Below are 23030 nucleotides of genomic sequence, written 5' to 3'. Positions count from 1 at the left end.
TGTTGATTCAATCCTGTTGTAATTTTCAAGGCCATCGTTTGTGGTGGTGTTGAGCTGGATTGCATTGAATTGCACCGATTTCAATCCTCCCCCTGCTCCTCCTTAATTTGTCTACGGTTGGGCTGAAATGATCCGTCGATTAACTGATTATTTCAGGGACAGGAAATGATTTGAAAAACAATTTTTAAAATAAAAATGGCAAATTTATTGGTTCCAGTGTCTCGAATGTGAGTAATTGCTGTTAGTGTTTTTTTTTTTTTTTTTTTTTTGTCTTAGTGGAGGAATGTAACTAAGTACATTTTCTTAAGTAGCTACTGTGCTTGAGTACAAAATTGAGGTAACTGAGTATTTGCATTTAATGATAATTTGACTTAAAATTCATTACAATTCAGAGAGGAATTTATTTGACAGCGGTTTTTGGCGGTTACCTTTCAGATATATTAAATATTATAGATTAATCTAGGGGTGGGAATCACCACCCCTAGATTAAACTGCAAACTGCAATTCTAATAATAATCTAGTAATATAATATGTACAGTAATAACACTCACAGGGGTCATTTTGTCTGTATTATGAGTATTTTTTTACATGTAATATAATATTTGTATATATCAGTATTTAGAAAACGAGGTCATCCGTGATAGTAAATTAAATATTTTTGTGGTTGAGCTATTAATTGGACAAGACATTTGAGGGCTTTGATGGGCCTTTTTCATTATCTTCTGACATTGTAGAGACAAAACGATTAATCCATTAATGAGGCAAATTATCAACAGATGAATTGCTAATGAAAGTAATAATTGGTTGCAGCTCTGGTCCACTGTACTCTGTTGGAAAAGGATCACAATGAGATCTGACCACCCCTGCTTCATCTAAGTGAATCCACTCGTATCAACACTAGGTGTATGAGTAGGACTTTATTTCTGTTGAGCTAAGTGTGTCAGCTGCCCCACACAGGAGGCTACAGGGCCACAGTCTCCTCCGCCTCCTCCTCCTCCCCTTTATCCCTAATCAGACTCTTCTGTGATCCTTTTATAATTAGCCACTTAACTATCCGGCAGAATGGAACTGTGGCTGTAAAGCATTTACAAGGGTACTCGACAGGACACGCCAGCACCTTTTGTTTAGCAATTAGTTTGTCTGTGAAGGGGACAAGACAAATAGGCTGGGAGAGCATCTGGTGGCCTCGTAGCTCTTGCTGCCTGAGAGATAGAGAGAGGGAGAGAACGGCAGAGAAGGAGGAAGAAAGAGTTTCAGAGCCATTCAGCAACAATAAGGATCGTACCACAAGGATTTGCTACAAGGGCTGTAAAGTTTACAGTCGGAGGAAACTGATCTGGAAATGAATAAAGCAGCTCTGACAAATATGATGATAAGAGACTCAGAGAGGGCTGTGTAATAGGGACCTATTTTTCGTACACTACTGATTAAGAACTGGCTAAGTGTCTGTAGAGATTCCCCTGTGCACAATGCAGCACAGGCAGAGTTTAGTATGCGTCCCAGTAGGGTTTCCTTTAGTACCCAGTCATTTACATTGTAGTTATCTGAAGATAGAAGGAATGCAAGGCAGCTTGACAACCGCTCCATTGATCCCTTTGGCCTGATTAGCTCACCAGTGTACCGTCAAAGCAAACTAATCAGATACATTGATCATGGAATACTTTTTAACGCTTCCCCAGGCAATAATATGATTTTTCTCAAGTCAAATTACTAGTTAGTTATCTGTTCAGATGTGACGCCAGACATTTGGGATTTTCAACATTTCCTGTGAGATGTCGGTGCGAGTCAATGGCTCGATTTCAAACTCTGTAACTGTTTAGCAGCAATGCAGTAATGACAGTAAAGTGCCGTTTAATTTCCTGAAGCATTGTCATAATTTCTGAAAACCTGGGTTTGTCAGACTCGCAGTGGTAATAGGTGTTACTCACGTCTGTTGTGTTGGCTCCATTACACCCTCTGCTACTTTCACGTTTGTCCAGAAGAGGTTGCTGTGTTCCCTGCATACAACAGAAGGTGGATGGTCATGACAGATCCCAAAGATTTCTTTCTATGAGTAGGAGAGAGGGAGTGACAAGTTGAGTGTAAAATCCTTGGAATTGAAGATCCATTAAAAGTAGCGTCTATTCATTGAGCTCCTTCAACAGAATAAACAGTTTACACTAATTAAAATGTCCAAATAAAAACAAAAATGGAATTAAATTCCAAAAACAAAATGTGTTGTAATATCTGAACCATAATTAACAGCTATTTGTTGCCTGTACAGCAAGTTAAGTACACAAATGAGAGAAATATTTGTGCTGGTAGTCATCAGCCTGCAGCTCCTCATCACTGAGCACCCACTAATTGATTATAGATGTCATTTCCATCATTGACAGTAGGGGGCAGGATCCATACATTGATTAGACTTCCATTATGTGTAGGCCAAGTAAATGTACTGTGATGCCTATTAACACACAATTACACATCTTTGGAGAGCAATGTTTTGCTTGTTGACTCACGCACGTTTATTTGCTTGGACTGTCTATTAAGTTTCAAAGAACTGCTCTGACTGTTCGGCGTGTGACTTCTGAAAAGGGGATTTAAGGGAAAAAGAGCACGGCTTGCATCTTCAGAGTTAAATATTCCTTATCCCCATTTACACCAATATCTAAACAAGCCCCACGACAGAGTCTGAACAGCTGCGAGAGATACGAGTCTCTCTCTCTGATACCTGTGTTCCTGTGACGCTGGTGATCAAACGCTGTGATAGCATAACATCCCTTCCTGTCTGTCACACCCTCAGGCTAAACATCAGCAGAGCGCCTTGCAGCTGGCAAATGTTCTCATGACAAAGTTAAAATGTCTCGATTAATATCCGACTACTCTTATCCGCCTCTCTGCTTTGGCTGCTTATCCATCTTGTGATTTCTGCTGGATACATGCTCCTTGGTAATGTTACTGCATCAGCAGGGAGAGGATTCAACCAGCGGGAAGATTTGATTCAGAGGAACTGAAGAATCTCTCTCTGTTGTTTGATGAGTGTGCTTTGTAGCCTACTTATGATACTATGATGTGTATGTCCTGATCTAATGGCATGTGCCTCATCATGTTATCAAAAAGATTTCTGAATCATATAAAAGTATTTTTAAAATGTATTTAGTCTTTATGTAACAGGGTTTGTCCCATTGAGATTAAAGTAGGGTTGCAGTGGTATATCATGAAACAGTATACTGTGTTATGAAATTTGACGGTTATCATACAGTGAACATTTGCTTATCTATGGTAATGGAAAAAATTACAATCGGAAGAGGAATCTGAATTGTGCATGGCCATCTCCTTTGCTCCTCTGCTGCCTGTTGTATTGTAAATTGTAAATTGTTCTATGTGCTTCCATTAAAAAAGTGGTTTCAAGTTTCAATTATAGCAAAGCATTTGTTCAACCAGAGGAAAACCTTCTGTTTTCATTCCTTTTAAGGGCCATTGCAGCTGATAATAAAAATAATAATTGTGTAATACTGAATACCGTGAAACTGTGATAGTTTCTATGGTGGTTATCATACCGTGAAAATCTCATACTGTTGCAACCCTAGATCAAAGATCTGGCCAAGAATAACAGCAGCACAGAATTTTAACAGTCACCATGAAATTAACATGGAAACACACAGATTGAATAACGCTAAAATGATCAGATAAAACAAAAGATTTCACCATATTTTAAACTCATTTACAGTCACCATGTCTTGAAGCTTAGGATCATTCTGCAGATTGTTCCATGCAGTACAAGCAGAGAACCTAAAATATTTTTTTCCATGTTCAGTGCTGACTTTAGCCACAACAAAACGCAAAAAGTCCTGTTAACAGAGATTGGAATTTCCATATTTCATATTTAACAAAGATGATAAGTATGTAGGAATCTTGCCAAGAATAGCTTTGTCAATAAAAACAGAGCAGTGACCGAGGCGGCTTGAGCAGAATGAGGTAAATACAGCAGATGCCTAATATTCTGTCATTACAATATGTGACGACCAATTGACCACCAGGAAAATGTCTCCAAATGTTTTTGACTTGTACACCTTTAAAACTTAGTAATATCTACATGTCACCCCTCGTTTGCATTAGTGGTATGTACCTTTTATTGTTTAAATGTTTTTGTTTTTTTTAATTTAACAAAGGGAGAAATCTATCTGAGAATTCACAAGAAAATAGCAAATGTCTGAAAAATAAACATAAATTTGTGCAGCAGAATATGCTTTTTAAAAATTCTGTCCTATTCCATTTCAATTTTTTCACGCACATCCTTTTGTCCGATTTGTGGTCACACATTTAGCACAACATCTGTCTGTTGTGGACCATAGTATTAATACTATTCATGCTGTTGCAAATCCTCAGTATGCTGTAAATTAACATGACTCTAAAACATTTAAATTTTCTTTACTTACAAGCTTACCACAATTATGGATCATGTTCAAAACCTTAAATGTAGTATAAAGCCTCTTCATCTGCAACAACAGCAGCACATAAGCTATATTAAATTTACAGTTATAATTTCTGGACTCCTCAGATTTATTTGTGGAGGGTCTTGACCCACAGGTTGGGACACGCTGCCCCAGACGGCGTCCACTCATGCCAGGAAGTGAAGGTCCCATCAGTGGTGTTTCTCCTTCTCTGCAGTTAATGTCTCATCCGTCCATCAACTTTTAACCAGGCCTCATGCATGATGGTGTGTGACTTAAAAGCCTGGCTCGTCAGGCCTCATTAGCCAACGCCTAATCAGACAAGTCCCATGCAAGGACACAAAGCGGATTGTGGGGAGCAGTAAAGACCTTCTCTGTGGTTGACTCAGCAGAGGAAGACAAAGACTTAAAAGCAGACGAGGACCCCTGTCTGTGCTGCGTTCACATCACAAAAAACCATTATGACTTAATAATCTGATGGCATGTGAGCTTATTTAACTACAAGTTGGACTCAAATGTAATAATATGAAGGACTAAAATTTCTCTTATTCTTCAAACAATCTCCTCCCTCTGAATTTCTGTGTTCCTCTTGTGTCTCTGTTTCCACATCTGTTCAATAGCCCCCCTGTTAATCATTTCTGTAGTGTTGCCTTTTTACCGGACCTCTGAGACCCAAACCCTGGTGTACCTGTTTGGAGTTTGATTAACACTGCATTTTAGCACACACTATTCAAACCCAGTAGAGGGAGCTTAAAAGGGTTGTGTGCTGGAGCTAATGTAGCCTGCGGTACAGGACAGATGGAGAAGTGATAAATGGGGAAGAGGGATGGTTGTGAGTCAATTCTTGTTTCCTTCATTGTGTAAAAATTGCCCTGATACGGAGACGCTGAAGTTGGAGAGTGGGCTTTTGAGGCAGCGTTTTTCGGGGCGGTGTAATCTAAGAGGAGAGGAGAGCACTTCAGAGGACGGGAGAGGACAGGACACCAGATAGGAGAGGACGAGACAGGAGGAGGCAGGACAGCGGTGCAGCCGTGTCTCCTCACTCTGTCAGTCCCCGAGCACTAAAATATTGAAAAGCTTTTGTTTTGCCTAGTTAAACATGCACTGATGTGACACAAACTGTGAACAATGCCATTTCACACACGCGGGAATCCTCTCTCTTTATAATTCATGATCAAGTGACGACTGCAGTCGCGCCCCACAGTTTGCTCTCAACATAATACAGCTGGTACATATACTTAGAAAAACATTTAGCTTGGTAAACATACAACAGTGTCAAAATGAACGTGTGTTGTTCTTGTCAATTATAATATTTCAAACTTGACTCCTGGGAACACATGACCAAAAATGACCCATTTTAATGGGCTGAGTTTTGTCTCCTTCACTCAGGACACAGTTTGTTGTCCTGTCTGTGTCTCTGTAACATCATATGCGTAAACAGAGAATTGAATGAATTGGGAAAAGTTGAAAAAGGTGACTTTAAAGCCCATTATAACTTTTTTCCCCAACGGTGGCACATTTTCTTGCTGAAAAAGGGACAGCACTGTGGTAATATGAAACTCAGATAGATGCAAGTACAGATGTTTTTTGAGCATATAGGTCAGTCTCCAGTTCTCATTGGACCAGACGCCATTCTCACAAAGGAGTTTAAAGAAAAATCTTGAAAGGTTATTGGAGAAGAAAAGGGAAAGAGACGCTTTGGGAAGAAGATATTACAAAGGCTCCAAAGAGCAATTATCTATCCTTCCCTGACATCAAGTCTCATCTGTTACAATATTCTCCTTCCTTAGCTGCAACCTATTGAAGTTCTGTCCAGAAGCAGCACTTTATTTATGCTTTCTTTAACAAGTACCTAACTATAGGAGAAGGCAATGGCATTAGGTACTACCTAGAGGCTGAAGGACTATTAAGTGTAAATGTTTAGTTTGCTAACTTCTTTTCATTAAGACATGGAGCAAAACAGAACAGTAAGAGACAGGCTGCTATTATCTTATTGCAGATACAGTACACTGGTGTTGGCGTATATGTCAGACAGACAAGAAATTGCAGTGCTGACATGCCAGAAAAATGTTTGAGGTAGTTTAGAAACAGTCTCTTGCCATTACGCAGTTATTTTTCAACTGTTAAATGTCCGGCTCTGGCAAAGTCGCCAGCAGAAAATGCTGGCATTGTGCATTTTTGCCAATCTCAAATATTACATTTGCGTATTTCATACATTTCACATTAAAGCTTCTAAAGTGATGTAGTAAATGAACTAACTTTGTCATCAGGAAGTGAGGGAAATAGTGGAGGTGGAGTGGATAGTGGATGGCGTGTCACCTGCCAAGCTGCAGACCACTCTCTGAGACCAACAAACACCAAAACTGTTTTTTATTTAATGAGTCATTGCTGTGTTTCTAGTTGCTTTAAGCCCCCAAATATGGATGGTTGTAGGGACCCGTTGCTGGTTTTCCACCAGGGATCAGGCCACGGAAAGCAGTTGTTTTTTAAACGAGACATAGCTGCATTTCCTGCTGGGATAGTTCCTGAAGAGAGGTTGTTTTTTACCGAGACATTGCTGCTTTTCCAGTGAGGATTGTGCCCCCAGACCAGATATTTTAAGCAAAAATGTGATCTTTTCCCAAGCCTAAGTGGTTTTTGTGCCTGAATATGACCACATGTTAAAGATAGCGTTGTTGAAATGCAAAGTTTCAACATATCTGGTGCATAATAATGTGTAAATGTAATGTATCCATGGTCTTCCAAATGAATTTTTAATTTGAACCAAATTGAAAACGTCCTCATGAAAGAAGATAGATAGATAGATAAATAGATAGATAGATAGATAGATAGATCATAGGGTTCTTCACTGTATGCATGTTTCTGTGTTATTTATGTTCTCAAACACAGACTGAAGAAGAACATGTGGATTCTGAGATACAGTGCTAATAGGTGACTGCTACAATGAATACAATATGCACACAGTCCAAGTCCCAGCTCACCTGTGAAATAAATAATGTCTCAAGTGCAGACAGAGAGAATCCCACCATGACTGACTCAGGTCCATCCTGGCCAGGCTAAATCCAGTCTGTTGGCTACCTGAACCCTAAAAACATGGAAACAGGGATTCAGCGAATACACAGTGATCATCTCACAGAATAAAATGCTATTGAGAAGGATCTACACACACACACACACACACACACACACACAGAGTGCCTGGTATGTCGTGAGTATGAATTATACATCTCTCTAGAGGATTTGCTCTTTTTGCTTCCTGCTTCTTACTCTCCTTTTTTTATTTCTCAATTTTATTTCCTCTTTGTATAAATCAACAACACAGGATGATTAAAGTAAAACAAGAACAGCAGTGTTTCTACCATCAAAACACTCGATCAGTCAGCAGAAAAGGTTTTAAATGATCTGCATCAAAGACACATGAGCAGATGTAACAGTGAATGTTTGATGAATGCAGCTCTATCCTGTCATAGATATGTCTATGCCTGTATCGACTATCTTTTTTTTCTGTGCATGCGTGAGTGCAAGGAAAACCTATTTTAAAATGAACCCATCTGAAGAACCCCATTGTCAAAAATGTCTTATTTTAGAGTGCTACTCTGTGCTGTGGCAAAAAAAGGAACTAATATATATCCGTGAAAGGTTCATGGTGAAATGCTCCAAGTCACTCATGATGAATAAATTATTTCATCATCACTGTGGGGAACCTAATTTCTACTGACATTCAACGAACATGTTCTCAGAAGATGTGGAGGCATGGGTCAGCAAATTAAACTGCGTGTGAGTCTACACGTGTGTGCTGGTGTGTGTGTGTGAGCTCGACTGTCTCAGATAAAACAAACCCCACATACAACAGCCCTGGGACACTCCAACCATAATTGTGCAGGTGGCATTTTAGAAATACTCACACAACAGGGGTCAATTTCTCTTCAGGTCACTGAGAATGACATCATCAAACCACTATTAACTCTGCAAACAATCTTGGCACTGCGGCGTCTGTATTGACAATGGATTCCTTCAAAACAAACAGCAGGCTTCGGGCTTTGCCCTCAATCTAAAACCATAACCTCAGAGTGAATAACAGAGAAATGTCCATCTAGGCAGGAAGGAGCGACACGGAGGAGAGGAGAACTAAAAATGACACGGCAAACAAATCTGAGCAACCACTACCCCCTTCACCTCCAGCCCGCCTGTTCTTTCTAGCAGGCACTTGCTCTTGTTCTATACCTGTCTGCCAATATCTCTCTCTTACAAACACATTAGCATCATGTATGGTGGGACAAACCTCGCAGACAGACCATAACATGCTTTCTTTCCTTCTCTCTTATTCAGACATACTGCAGGTCATCTGATTAACCTGTTAACTGGATGTCTCAACACAGAGAACGAGCTTTCCACCACACCTTGTGAATATGACCTATTCAGCGTGGCCTTGTTTTAAGATGTGAGCTCCGCAGAGGTCTGGCAAGCCCACGAGGGCAAGGTGTGTATTGACATACAAACATGAGGAAAGCGTCCAGATGCAGTCCACGGTTTTTCTGTAATAATAGCTAGCAGCCCTGCCGTTAAATAATTAATGCGCTCTATCCAATACAAAGTGGACGGCATGCAGACTGCACTCCGCTGCTCTCCATCTCATTCTCTATCTCCCCTGATAGACACAATGCACATGACTGTGCTTAATTTTTGTTTGTTTGTAATATTGGCCTTTTCCTACATGTTCATAGTAACGTAATAATAACGTAATAATACAAACTTCCAAAGCGGACAATAAAAATTTGATTAAACCATGCAATCACAGAGCTAGTATAACTTATACTACCAATATAACCAACATGCTCACATCCACTCTGATTATCATGCTTCTTTTTTGCAAATTAAGGGACTATTCATTATTTATGAGAGGGGAGGGAGTGATGCAAGATGGGGGAGGCACTTCAAAAAAAAATTTAAGCACTTGGGAGGGACTTATGTTTTTTTATTAAGGAAGGGCCATGCGACTTTAAATGGCAGTATTTGTATTAATTTTACATACCCTCTGAACCTTAAACCAGCTGGCAGGGCTTAAAGGCTCGTTTTCTTTTAAAAATCACCAAAATTACGCCCTTTGTGGAATTCTTTACCTGCAGAACCTAAACTGGATCCTGATTTATATCACTTTAAATTCAAACTGTAACAGATTTTGAAGAGGAATCAGTTATGCAGTCGTGAATAATTTGGTGCCTTCTATTCTATGGTGCTAATTATGTATTGCAGTTTGTGTCTTGTATTGTTCTGTCTATATTTCTTATTGTTGTTTGTACCTTGCATTGTTACTTGTGTTTTTGTTGCTGAGTCTTTTGATGCTACAGCCCAGCTAAGGATGGGCACTGCAAATTATCTTAGGCTATAAATGCTGTGGTGTGTGGCATTCATGTATGCGACATACTTATCCCTACACAAATAAACATTAAATAAATAAATATCATAGTCAGAAACTGTAAAAAATAAATAAATAGAATATTGTCGGATCTCAACATTTCTGACAGTCCTTGAACACTTCACTTGCAGCAAAGGTTTCAGTCAGGACACATCCCCAAATGTCACCTTTAATAAGTGATATTTCATCACTTTATTCTGCATGTCTCATTTACAATTTTGCTATAAATAAACCCTCTGCACTAACTGGATCCTGTAAAAAATTACATTCTGGCTCCTGCATGGATGACAATAGAGAAAAAAACAAGGCAGGAATTTGTTTTCAACTTTTAACTTTCGACCACCAAAGGGTACGTTTTAAAAATGTTTTAAAAACACCCGCCGTGCCCAGTAACTGATATTATTCTATGTCCTCTGATAAGTTAAGAACAGTCCCTAACTTAGCAGAACCACTTTAAATGCAATATAAATTCATTTATTAATATATTTTTTGATATAGTAAAATTCATGTTGAAATTAAAATATCTATTTCAAGGGAGACCTGGCCAAGAAGGCAGCAATAAATCATTGCTACAACAAATACAAATGGCATAAATGGGCAAAGACAACTGCTACATGCTGAAACAGTAATGACAATGGCTACAAGGTTTATGGATTAAATCTAAAAGAAACATCACAATAATCTGCCACCTTCTTTTAAATATTTTTGGGCTAGTTTTGTCAGGTAAGTAACATTTAAAAGCACAGAATATTTGTTTCCAATAAAAACCCTCTTCTTGGATCAAAAGTATTGATGCATTTAAATATAGGTATCATTGACAGGCCCAGTTAGTACAGAAGAACATATCCGGTGACATAACCTTTGTTGAGGCCAAGGTGTTAATGAAAAAGGTAAAAAATTGATCTTAATGAGTGAACTGATTCTTAATGATTCCTTGCCTCGCCTTGCCCTCACATCGAACACATGTTGTTTTTCCTCAGCTGTTTTTACAAGAAACAATCTTATTTGGCATTACGGTGCAATAAAAGCACAGGAGCATATCGGAGGTTATGGCAGGAGCAGTCACATGATCAATACCCTCTCGACCCTCCTCTCCGTGCCCCCTCCACCGCTCCTCTTCCCTTCTCCCCTCACCACCTTTCCTCCCAATCAATTAACTTCCCCAAGTAAACAGATCTGTCCCCATGCTCGCTGCTCCCCGCTGTAACCGGATATTCCTCCTCCTGCTTCTCCTCCTTGTCCCAGCCAAGTCAGAGGGAGAAACCAGATACCTGACTGAACTGTTACTGCTGTGTGTGTTGAGGTAAGAAGGCTAAATAAAGACCGGTGACATCATCTGCATACTCTTTATCATCATCCTCATCACTGACATCAAGATCTCTGAATGGGTCACGGAAAATGACCCCACTGTCTCCTAACGAACACTGATGACATGATTGAAGAACTGTTCCCTAATTGGTCAACTTTTCCAAATGGAAAAAGTCCTTCTGGCTCTCAGCGTGAGTATCGTGAATTTTTCAGTGCATTCACTGGATTTTAAAATGTTTTAACAAAAGTTTTCAACATTTTCTTGATGCACAGATGAACATTTACCTGAACTCATCTTAAGGCGCTCATGAGAATCCCCACAACTAGAGCTACAAGTGTTAATCTACAACCACATTCTCTATTTTTGACCATTTCCACTGATCAAAATAGCTGCTAATGAATTTCTCTGAACCAGATGCATGATACAAATTCAGTGTAGGTTGATATACAAGTGCTTCGACTTTTACTGATACACTGAATAAACTTAATCAGCAGCAGAATCCGATTCAAATGGAAGGAGTCTACGTTCGTTTGTATGCACAGTCTATCCTTCAATTTTTATCCCATTGACTGAACACTTGTTGGGTGTATAACTCAGTACCCAAGGAAGTGCAGTGTTGTAGTTGTTTGGATGAGTGGTTTTCGAGAAAGCTGTAAGCAGCAGTATTTGGAGGGAAAGCAATCGCCCTGTTCCGAACAGGCGTGCTTTAGCGCGTACTGCACTAATGTGAATATATTTACTCATTGCCTGGGTCCAGACCTTTGAATGTGCCCGTGCCACTGAGTTTGATTTGACTGATTTGTCTGACATTGTGACTGGAAACACCAGTTTCTCGATTAAAATAAAAACGGACCAAGGAGCACCACAGGAGGACTCGACTTGCCAATCAGGATCACAAACAGGACTATGCCATAGTCGAGCTGTTGTCAAGTGGTGTGCAAAGACCAACAAGGAGTAATAACAAAAATGGCGAGTGCTATAGACAAGACAGACGCTGCTATTGAGGCTGTTCTAAATCGACATTTCTTCTCAATATCGTAGTTTGTTTCTACTTTGTTCCACTTCACTCTTAAAACCCTGCCAAAACATGCCATACTGGCATGGCCACGCATCCGTATGAACTGAAAATGATGTTAGATTCAGGCGGCTATGTGGGTCTCTTGTGATTGTATAGGGAAAATCGAATCCCCCTTCCACATGATAATTAGTTAGAATGGACACAATGTCATACTGAAGATGGACACAGAGTGTAACAAGTTGACTATTCTGTCTGTACTTTTTTATTTTATGCATCTTTATGCTTCTACGCCACTACTTTACTTCACTACTTTACAGTATCATCAGTGGTTACTTAGAGCTTTGCACAATATTTTATTGAAAGGTGATGAAAATATAAAATATGATGCACTGTTTTAGATTACACATCTTAATGGCATAAAGTAGGTGAATTAGTCTCCTTACATGATAACACAGTCCAATAATATACATAACAAATCAGCACAATAAGTCACGTTACTTTTGACACCTACATTTAATTTTGGCTTCTAATTCTTCTGTACTTTTCACTTCAGCAAAACTCTTGAGTGCAGGACTTTTTCTGGTAATGGAGTATTTTCACACTGTGGTTAGCTACTTTTTCTGAAGTAAAGAATCTGTGTACCTCTGCTCCACAGCTCACGCTGTAGCAGGTATTTATGAAAGGAGTGACATATTCATCATCACAGCACAGATTCACAGACCGGACTTCTTCTCTTTTATTTAGACCTCCATCTGGAAAGCCAGTCTGTCCAGCCAGGCTGCCCAAACAATGCTGCAAATGTGTCCTGTTTGTTTATTAATGAATCATGTCCTTACTCTGCTCTAAAACAACAAGTGAGCAGATGCCAACTACATTTGCACAAGATTTATGGAATTTATTGTTGGTTTTTTTGTCCTAAAATTGCAGAGTATGTAAAATGTTGAGTGAAGAGGCTCTGCTACACTGCTGTGTTTTGCAAATGAAAAACTCCAAATGAACCCACCTTCCCAGTATCTTGCCCGCTTAATAAACTAGGTGACTACAACAGAAATTCCCATGAGTCCTTGAACATAAAATTGTTGATTCTTGCAACACCCCAGCCACCGAGAGTGGAGATGCAGGCAGGACCAATCTATATCTCATGTGACCCTCAGCAACATGTCGTTATGCTTGCTAATCAGATTTAGAGACAACAAGTGAAAGGATGGCCTCGCCGGGCCGCTTGCTTTCACAAATGGATCTGCTTAATATGGGAGATTAATAGACTACTATCTAATCTTCCCTGTGATTGAAGCTATGATCTGGTTACGGAGAAACATGATGGATGTTGAGGCGGTGGCACATGAGAGTCATGTTAACCCTTTCAAGATAGACTGCATGGTTGCTTTGCAGGTTATTGACTGTTAAAAGACAACGCAGAGCAGAAATCACAATAATGAAGATGTCTGCAGGGCGGTTAGATTATTAGCAGCAGTATGCAAAATGGCTTCTTTCAGCTCCCAGCTGTGTCAAATTAAAATCTGAACTAATCTCAGAGGTTTTAAGGCAATTATTATGGTTATCTTGAGTATTTGTGCACTGTTTGTCCCACTATGGTCTCCATGAGGGATCTTTTATAACTTCTTTTCCTTTTCAGAAGCAAATAAGTCCAGTTTTATCAAAAAATATTGGTATTCTCATTCTTTTTGTATATATGACCCTTTAAAATATTCTACTCTACTTTACCTAAATCTTACCTGCAACAGCATCACAAAATGCACATTGGGTCAGAACATAGACTGTATATAAAGATAAAGCTGGACGACATTAAAGTGAAGCCAAAACATTTCAATCGCACCCTGGTGGCCAACTGCAGTACAAGTCATAAACCCCGCCCCAGATCAAAGTACATATCAAATGAATTTTTCCCAGTGATGGTTTCTGTCGTTCCAAGTTCGATAAGTTCGGTTATAACTAGTTATTTGATGCTATAAAAATGGGAGTGGCGTCATGATTGACAGCTGTTTTTGCCGATATGTGTGACCATGATCAATGACGCTGCTTGTGATTGGTTGGACAGTAGGGACACGGTACCCTGGAGATATCTATTGCGCAGACTCTGGCTCCAAGTGACGTCACCACCTCAAGATAGCAGCAGCCGCATCCGGAATATTTTGGCTTCATTTTTGTACAGTGGGAGGAAGTGGAGATGCGTCATCCATCTTTATATAATCATTTGTTCAGAACAAAAAAAAAAATCTTCTTAATTAGATGAATCAGAGTTGTTTTGCACCAAAGCTCCTAAAAATATGCAATCTATTGCTACAATTTATTGCTCATGCACATCATAATGGACATTTGGTGCAGTGTCAGTGGTTCTATAAGGGTTGGTAATGATGTTGACTGGATCTAAAGACTAATATTTTCTTTTTATAATGGAATTCTGTACTTCAACTGTGTCAGCTGTTGGATATTGAACAGGTTTACAAAGGTTTATGTTGCAGGCATAAGATGACAACCCCCATCTGTACTGTACTGTTTTTATACATTTTCTGTGATCATACATTTATATAATATGTGTGTGCTAATGACACTTAATAGACAGACTCAAGGTCAGTACCTTACAGTGTCTGTACAAACTGTGACTGGAGATGTCCTTGAGAGAAATGTGACATCCATGAGTACTTGGACTGATCAATACAAAGACAGAGAGAGTACATTTATATGATCTGTTGAAACATCTCAGCTGTTGACTGGAAAATCACACAATACATCCAGATCTTCAAAGTGGAGTTTGCAAGAAAAAAATCTTAGCCCAAGGTCCACTCACTACAACTGTTCTTGTGGTTAAACTGCTGTTTCCACGGTCAATATCAAACCTTCAAGCTTGACTACGTGGTTCACTAAAAACAAGAAAAAAAGGGCTGCCAGTGTCTCTCAGTCAGAGATGTTCTTATTCTGCAGTATATTTTGCTGTTTAAGAAAAAAAAAAGATCTGGATGGGTGCAGCATCATCATTGTAAGATGCTGTGAAAATCACAGAGAAAAGCTGTCGTCCCTGACAGGCCCTTGTTAGTTGCTACAGAACCATAATGACTGATGCCTCACAGGCAAACTAATTATCAGGTACTTAACAGTCTGAACCTACAATACATTTGCCATAGGCCAAGGAGGGATGGGAGGCACATGACCATCTCCTTCTTCTCTTCTTCCCTTTCTCTTTTTTCACCACAATGTCTCTTGTTCTCTCCCTCTTTATTTCCCTCACTCTATGTGTCTCCTTTTCTTTTCTCTCCCCCCCATATCATTTCTGCTCTTCTGTTTCTCTCCCCCTTCTCTCTGTTCTCTCAGGGAACCAGCTGGGAAACTGGCCTTGGGATACGAGCTAGAAGCATACAACCATATGCTAGATATTTTCATGGAAGGTGTGTGTGTGTGTGTGTGTGTGTGTGTACAAAAAGCAAGCAGGGGGAGGGGTCTGACTTCTTGTTGAAATGTACTACAGTGTAATAGCTAAGTAGGACATTTATCTGGCAGTGGTTTGTCTTCCCCTGTTGTGCTTGTGTGTGAGTTGCTGAGTTCCCTCTCTATCCCACAGCTAAATGCCTTCAACATAGAGAATTTCTGTTGCTTTCACACACACACACACACACACACACACACACACACACACACTGGAAACTGTACAGGCAGACTGCTGAGAGGGAGCTGCTAGAGACACTGACACAGCTTGCTCATTAGACAGTTTCTTCTTGGATTGAGGCCAAATATCTGCAGGTCATAAACTCACTGATGTAACAGGCAATGTAACTCACTGATCTAAGGGAAGTGTTCAAAAGCTACACATCTCTTTTTAGGACTGCCTTTTATTATCATTTACTATACGCACATCGCATTTTGTCCGTGAACATGAAGACGCACAGCATACAGTAAAGGCGTGAGCTGCTGTGCTGAAAGGATTGGCATCACAAAGAGTGCCTTTATCCCACCACAGCAGGTCTGTTTTTGCACTGTACATTACAGTCCTGCCAGTCCTAATTACTGCTTCTAAAACAAACTTAAATAGTTTGGGTTTTTCCTAATTTGAAATATCCGTGTCCTCTGTACTGTGCCAGCCTAGCTGCCAAAAAGAATATGTTGGCATACTTAACATACTTATCATTTGCACATTAATACGTATCATATCAAAGTTTCTATCTGTACTATCTGAGCTGACATGGGAGGGAGGTGGAGGGGATGGCGGATGGCGAGTCATGTTGGCAAGATACCTGCCACGTTGCAGACCACTGTTCAAGACCAGTAAACAAAATCGGTTGTGTTTTAGTGAGTCATTGCTGTGTTTCCAGCGACACCAAATGTGGGTGTTTTGAAGCAACCCATCAGTGTTTTTCCAGCAGGGATAGCTCCACAAAAACCACTGTGATTGTGGTCCCAAAACAGGGCATTTGAAGCCAAAACATAATCTTTCCCTCACCATAACCAAGTGGTTTACGTGCCTAAACCGATAAACAGCTTTGTTGAAACGTAAAGTTTCAAAGTATCCACTACATAATCTGTGCCAAATGTAACATATCCATGGTTTGCAAAATTGTACGATGCCAACATTTTTTTCTGACGACTGGGTTGTGCAGCTGCAAGGACATAATACTTCACTGGCTTCCCACCAACATATATAGCCAATTTTGTTTGTTTTATTGCACGAAACAAACAGAGTTTGAAGCTTGGTGTTATACTGTAGTGTACCCTTCATTTTCTACTTAACTTATTTAAACTTTGGGAAAACTGCAATGTTTTAAAGTAGTAGTTTGACATTTTGGGAAATATGCTTATTTGCTTCCATGCTGAGAAATAGAGAAGATTGACATCACTCTCATGTTTAAATATTAGGAGAAGAGCTCAGCATTGCTTCCAGTATAGAGTCTGGGACATACCCATCCATGAACCCACAACCTATCATTTTCAAACTTCGATATTTGTATGCATTAAACAAACTAGGTGTGATGTGTTACTTAATGAGTGTTAGAGGTACATGTAGATGGACTTGTTACTTTTGGACAGACTCAGGCTAAGATAAACTAATCATCTCCTGGCTTCAGCTGCAAATCTGGAAGACATGAGAGTGGTTTTAATCTTGAAAGAAAATGAAAAAGCAAATTTTCCAAAATGTCAAATTATTCCTTTAGATAATGAACCACTGATCAAACAAGCTTTAAAGCATTTGCAGTATCACTTAATAATAGTTCCACATGCAGATAATTATACCCAATAGTTTCTTTATCATCTATATTTAGTCATTTTTGTAGCATTTTAGGACACATCCTGTAGCCTCCTTTTCATTCCACTCCACTCCTTCACATGCACACGTTTTTACCCCCTCAGGCTACGAGTAAAGGGGCAGGCTCCATCTCTCATTAACCTATTGGTTGGATAAATCAAAGTGCAGGGCAGAGAGGGGAACCTCAGCCTCGGCCATTCAGATAAGAAGAACACCCAGCTCATAGCCTACAGCTCAGTGATATATGGATCTGCAGAGGCTAATAGCAAAGTATTGACAGGGAAATGGTGTGCTTATCCTGCTCCTGCATGCCGGGGAGAGGTCCCCAAAGCAGATGGGATACACTTTAGGGAGAGGGGAAGAGGAGGAGGAGGGTGAAAGGATGAGGTAGAACTGTACTGGGACAAATTAGAGTCTTTATTGCTTTATTTCAGCTAATTTGTCTCTGAGTTTGAGTCTACAAACACACAACAATAGGTTTCAGTTTACTCTGCGTGTAAAACAGCTGCATTTTAGTCTATAATATAGTGCTTACTTTTTACTTGTTCTGACTTTCCGACAACCGGCACTGAATGTCTGCCTTGCATTAGTTTTAAAAGTAAAGATCTTTGATGGACTTTGTTGGATATGTTTTCATTATAAGTCTTGCATTTTAGTCTAAAATTTGGTTTGAGAGTTGTAAAGGTCCTTAAAAGTGCAGATTCATTAACGATATTATGTCCAAGAGAGCATACTGGGCAATACTGAGTGGATTTACAGGAAAAATCTTCAGCATTAAACTCCAAAATTTACAAAATCACATCAAAACAAGTTGTTTTAATTTATTAATTTTTGAGTTATGACAAGGGCGTTATTGTTACTCAATCTTTAAGGTACATCGACAGAAACAAACCAGTGCCAAGTAGTATTGGAACTTCTCAAGTCAAACAATACCTGCAGTCAATCCCTTTTGTACCTAGATCTAGAAAAAAAAAAGCTTTGTTTGATTTTGCTTGCAGCCAAGTAACGCAGCTATTCTTTGATTTAATGTGACGTGTGATTGGTCCACTACTGCAGCAGGTACAACCCATACAGTCTGCTGTGTGGTGAAGTCGAGCATCGTGTATTTACTGGACTTGTTTGTACAGTAATTGAATAAATATTTTAATCATTTGAACACTTTCACTGTGTTCATTCATTCATTTTCCGTAACCGCTTATCCTGTTGGGGGTCTGAGGGGTCTGAAGCCTATCCCAGCTGACACTGGGCGAGAGGTGGGGTTCACCCTGGACAGGTCACCAGACTATCACAGGGCTGACATGGAAACAGACAACCACTCACGCTCACATTCACACCTACGGCCAATTCAGAGTCACCAATTAACCTGCATGTCTTTGGACTATGTGAGGAAGCTGGAGTACCTGGGGGAAACCCATGCTAACACCCTGAGTACACACAGTTCGAACCAGGAACCCTCTTGCTATGAGGCGACAATGCTAACCACTGCACCACCCATTTTCACTACGTTTTCATGTAATAATTATGCGGGTGGGGAGGAGTGGTGGTGACATTTTACTCAGCTAAATGCTTTCATTCATGTGATGTGTATCAAATGAAGTAGGAAAAAAATTAAACTGACCTACTTTATTGGTATCACTTGGTATTGGTACTGGTATCTTAATTTTTTAACTATACCCAGCCCTACATAAGACCCTTTGGAGACCAGAGCTCCTTAGTCTTTAACCTCTTTACTCATTTCTTTTTTCATTTTCCATGTCAGTCCGTGGAGGTCTAGTCCTCATGCCCGCACACAGAGCTACAAAAATACAAAATACAAAGGCAGCAGCCAGCAATACTTTTCTCTGACAAGAAGCAATAGATCAAGATGTAGGCCGCCCTCCCATTGGTGGAGTCTTTAATGCCGGAGTCAGTAGGTTATCGCTGTGGGACCTGCACCTTGTTCTAAGTGCCAGCTTTATCAAGCACCACCAATTCTTCCTCTGATGTGGCTGTGGACACAGGAAATGGGCCCTAATGGCAACACTTCATCAACCTCAGAGAAGACGTACAGAGAAACTGCAACCTCTGATGTCAGATAAAGATGTTGATACTCGGTTCGGTTACTAGACCACCAGGAATAATCTGGTTAAAGCCTATAGTGGAGTGCACCGTCGCTGTAGCAGAGTTAAGAGCTTGCAACTGTCAGCTGACATTCTTAGAGACTGATTCACCAGTGCAGAGCCTGACTGACACACACATACGTGATTTACTGTATGAGCTGAGTGCGCTGCCGTAATTCACACTGTGTCCTGGATGATGTATCCTGCAGCGGTGTTATAGAGGAGGCAAGTAAATGATCCTGGTTTGGTGTGTCATCTGGAGATGTCCTAATACCGCTGTATGGCCACCAGGGGACAACCAGGCTGACCACGACTGAATCAATGAATGAGTGAGGAATGAGAAAAATTAAGGGAGAAAAAGGGGAAAGCTTTTTGGGGTTTTTTTCAGCTTTTTTCATTTTTGTTTATTTAGTAAATTGTAGCCTGTTTCATAATAAAAAAAACCCTCTCCTTAAAATACTATGAGTGAGAGCCACTGACTAATCTAAACTAGGAGAGAAAGACCATAGGCATGCATTGATATATGTAAAGCAGATTTGGGGAGGGCCCATTTACTGAACCTTCTCAGGGGCCATTTCCATAGGCGGGCCTGCACCAACAGACAACACACATTAGGAGGTATACCTGCCTGTTCATCAAAATGCTACTTGCGAATGCTGGTACTTTTCATATTTTGCTCACATATAACAGCAAACAGTTCGAGCAACTTTATGAAACCTTGTCTTTACACTGAATCAGCAGTTTTTGTGGTGGTTATATGCACGAGAAGATCCAAAACAATGCACTGAAAAACTTATGTTATTGTCAACTCTGGAATATAATGAGCATGCATCTGCATCAACGAGCACCAAGGGCAAAGAAAATGCACCATCCTACACTGCCAAATGCCTCTGTTCCTCTAAAGGAGACCACATATGACCATCTTTACATCTGGACGCCAAGCACTGTACCGGGGCCTGTCTGTGACCGTGATTACCCACTTGACATCTTTATAGCTTTGTGGCAGACATCCTCTTCGGCAGAGCTGGAGAGAGGAATGGAGAATGCCAAAGTGGCCCCCCAGTGCTGGTGTGGGACATCAGAGTTTTGTGTTGAAATAATTAGCCTGTTTAGCTGCCATCTGGGCTCTGGTTGCTGGCGTGTGGCATGAGCCAGGTGCTTCATGGGTAATACCACAGAGAGACATACAGCAGATGCTCATGGGTAGAGCTGCCCACCTTGGCACAGATCTGGAATCAGCTAACCCCTACACGAGTCTGAAGTAAAACCACAAGAGGGAATACTGACAGGACTGGTTTGAGGACAGTTTCTTGAAGCGTGCCCATTTAAAGGGTTTTAAGCAATTACGATAATTAGTCGAAGTCTGCATGAAGCAAAAAGTAAACTTTACCATTCAGTTAAAGAATAACTCAGCAACTTTGCAATCTAACCCAGCAAAAATCTATCAAATTGCATTCTGCCTAGAACTGAATCGGTGATAACCCCACTCCGCATCCGACATAAAACACGAGCCAAACAAACCAAATAATCAACACTCTTATCTTTGAAAAGCAGGTGCCATTTAATTACTGCCCTGCTCCGAAAGCTCAAAATCTGGGGAGGTTTAAACAGTTTTTTGAGCAGTTCAGTAGGCCAGTAACTTGATAAGGCCCCTGGATTTACTCGATGAGGTAGAAAGTTCCTGAGCAAGCAGCAGGCATGTGGTTGTTGTTCCCAGAGGGCTGGGAAACCGTATCTGCCCTGGAGGAGCATCCTCTTTGGTAAGCACTTCTTATCCAGGCCATCACTGCAGGCCGATAGTGGCAGGGTAATATCCAGTAACTGCAGCTTTATGTGCGATCCAATACTTGGATCAATCCCTAGGACAGGAGGATTGCCATTAACCCCTGAGATCTCTCTCTCTCCCTTTCTTTCTTGTTTTCTGTCTTGTAGTGAATCTTTCGCTCTTTTGATACTGCAGCAGAAATCATAAAATAATTTTCAAATGGGGAAAAAAATGCTGCTCGGTGGCAGGAGGGAAGAGCACCGCATTGCTTTGAGTTTCACACAAAACTGCCATTTTTAATAAGGTCATAATCTGTGTTGTCTTGTATCTCACCATAAACTGTTCATCATTTAAACAAGTTATTTTTATAACATGAAGCTTGGCAAGGGAAAAAAACAGTGCACATGTTAGTATGAATATACTACAGTATGTCCATGTGCAGGTGTGTGTATGTGCTGTTTGTTTTGGGAGGTGAAACAATGCATAGGTTTGTATTCCTGTATCTACAGTATGATTAAGCGTGCGTGTGTGTGTGTGTGTGTGTGTGCACGCAGACTTGTGTTTGAGTGTGTGTGTACGTGTGGAGAAAGCTAGAAAGACAGCTATAAAGAGAGATGGTGGGAATGGGAAGGAGACAGTGGGTGTGAGACTTTGTTTGAAACTCCCAATACTTTGGGGAGTATTGCCCCATATATTGTCCCATGTGACTGAGCAGAAGAAAGATAGACTGAAGCAAAGATATGTAGCTCTTGCCGAGCATTTCTCTCGCTCTCACTGAATATAAATGGATAAATAGTCACTGAAATTAGTTTAACGTGCACTGCTGCTCTCATATAAAAATGACGTTACATGCTACAAAATGGGCGCTGTACATATTGTTCAGAGGTGACACTTTCAGCAGAGTCATCAAACAAAATCACAGACATTTTAAGATGTGATTGTAGATTACTGCAGGTGCATATCTTATTTTATATTATTTAAAAGGTATATATATATATTAATGTCAAATTACAGTTTAAAATTTTGGATGAATGGGTGACATATTTTTGTTCCCTTTTCAACAAAAAAATTATTCAGACTAATATACAAGAAGCGTGATGCTATTGAGCCACTCATTAAAATTCCACAACATAAATAGTCAGTTAGAAATGGTTTAACAAGTGAAAAATCAAAATTTAATATAATCTCATAATCTGCACTTTGTCACACTGGTATTACCACAACCTAAACTGCTTAGTAATTTTTTCTAATTAATTAATATTTTAATAAGAGTTGACTCCGTGACTAAAATAATAGTTTTATGCAGTGTATTAAAAGTGTAGGAGATTTTTTTTGCAGGTAACATTGGGAAAGACATTTAAATTTTCAAGACAATTGCAACTAACAAATATTCCACTACAGACACGCAGTTTAAGCTTAATTAGAAGTTTGAGAAGTTTCACTTACCTCATTCTTTTTTTAAGAGGGTCAAGACCTCAGAGCTCCAACACAGGTGTAGAACAGGAAAGCACATCCTCTCTTTTCCACGCAAACGTCAGAGGCCATGAGGCAGCTAGCAGTGCTTGGCTACACCACAGTAAGAAGCGTGGGTGCGATAGGGAGCCGTCCAGGCGGGCTGGCAGCCGGTCTGTCGGAGGGGTTGGTCAATCAGCCCGGCAGTGGAGACAAGGGGACAGGCACACAGGGAGAAGGGCTGAGCTGGAGTGGGCTCTGCTTGAAGGCTTTTTCGCTTCTCC

At 40.2% G+C, this 23030-nt stretch overlaps 1 long non-coding RNA gene across 2 annotated transcripts in view; it reads right to left on the bottom strand.

The window, feature by feature from the left end:
- The window catches only part of LOC117267010 (uncharacterized), a 36354-nt gene extending 13324 nt beyond the window's left edge, over positions 1 to 23030 (bottom strand). Inside the window, exons 1-4 of one of the 2 annotated variants that reach the window (XR_013493291.1) lie at positions 22741 to 23030; positions 7415 to 7518; positions 1929 to 1997; positions 1118 to 1202 (exon numbers count right to left, since the gene is read on the bottom strand). This is a non-coding gene — a long non-coding RNA (uncharacterized LOC117267010). The remainder of the gene's footprint in view (positions 1 to 1117; positions 1203 to 1928; positions 1998 to 7414; positions 7519 to 22740) is intronic. The other variant, XR_004502533.2, reaches the window with a different exon arrangement.

Source organism: Epinephelus lanceolatus, chromosome 2 (assembly GCF_041903045.1).
Source record: "Epinephelus lanceolatus isolate andai-2023 chromosome 2, ASM4190304v1, whole genome shotgun sequence".
In the NCBI taxonomy this organism is placed as follows: domain Eukaryota; kingdom Metazoa; phylum Chordata; class Actinopteri; order Perciformes; family Serranidae; genus Epinephelus; species Epinephelus lanceolatus.
The sequence above is the reverse complement of the archived record's forward strand: the minus strand, read 5'-3'. Positions and strand labels throughout refer to the sequence as shown.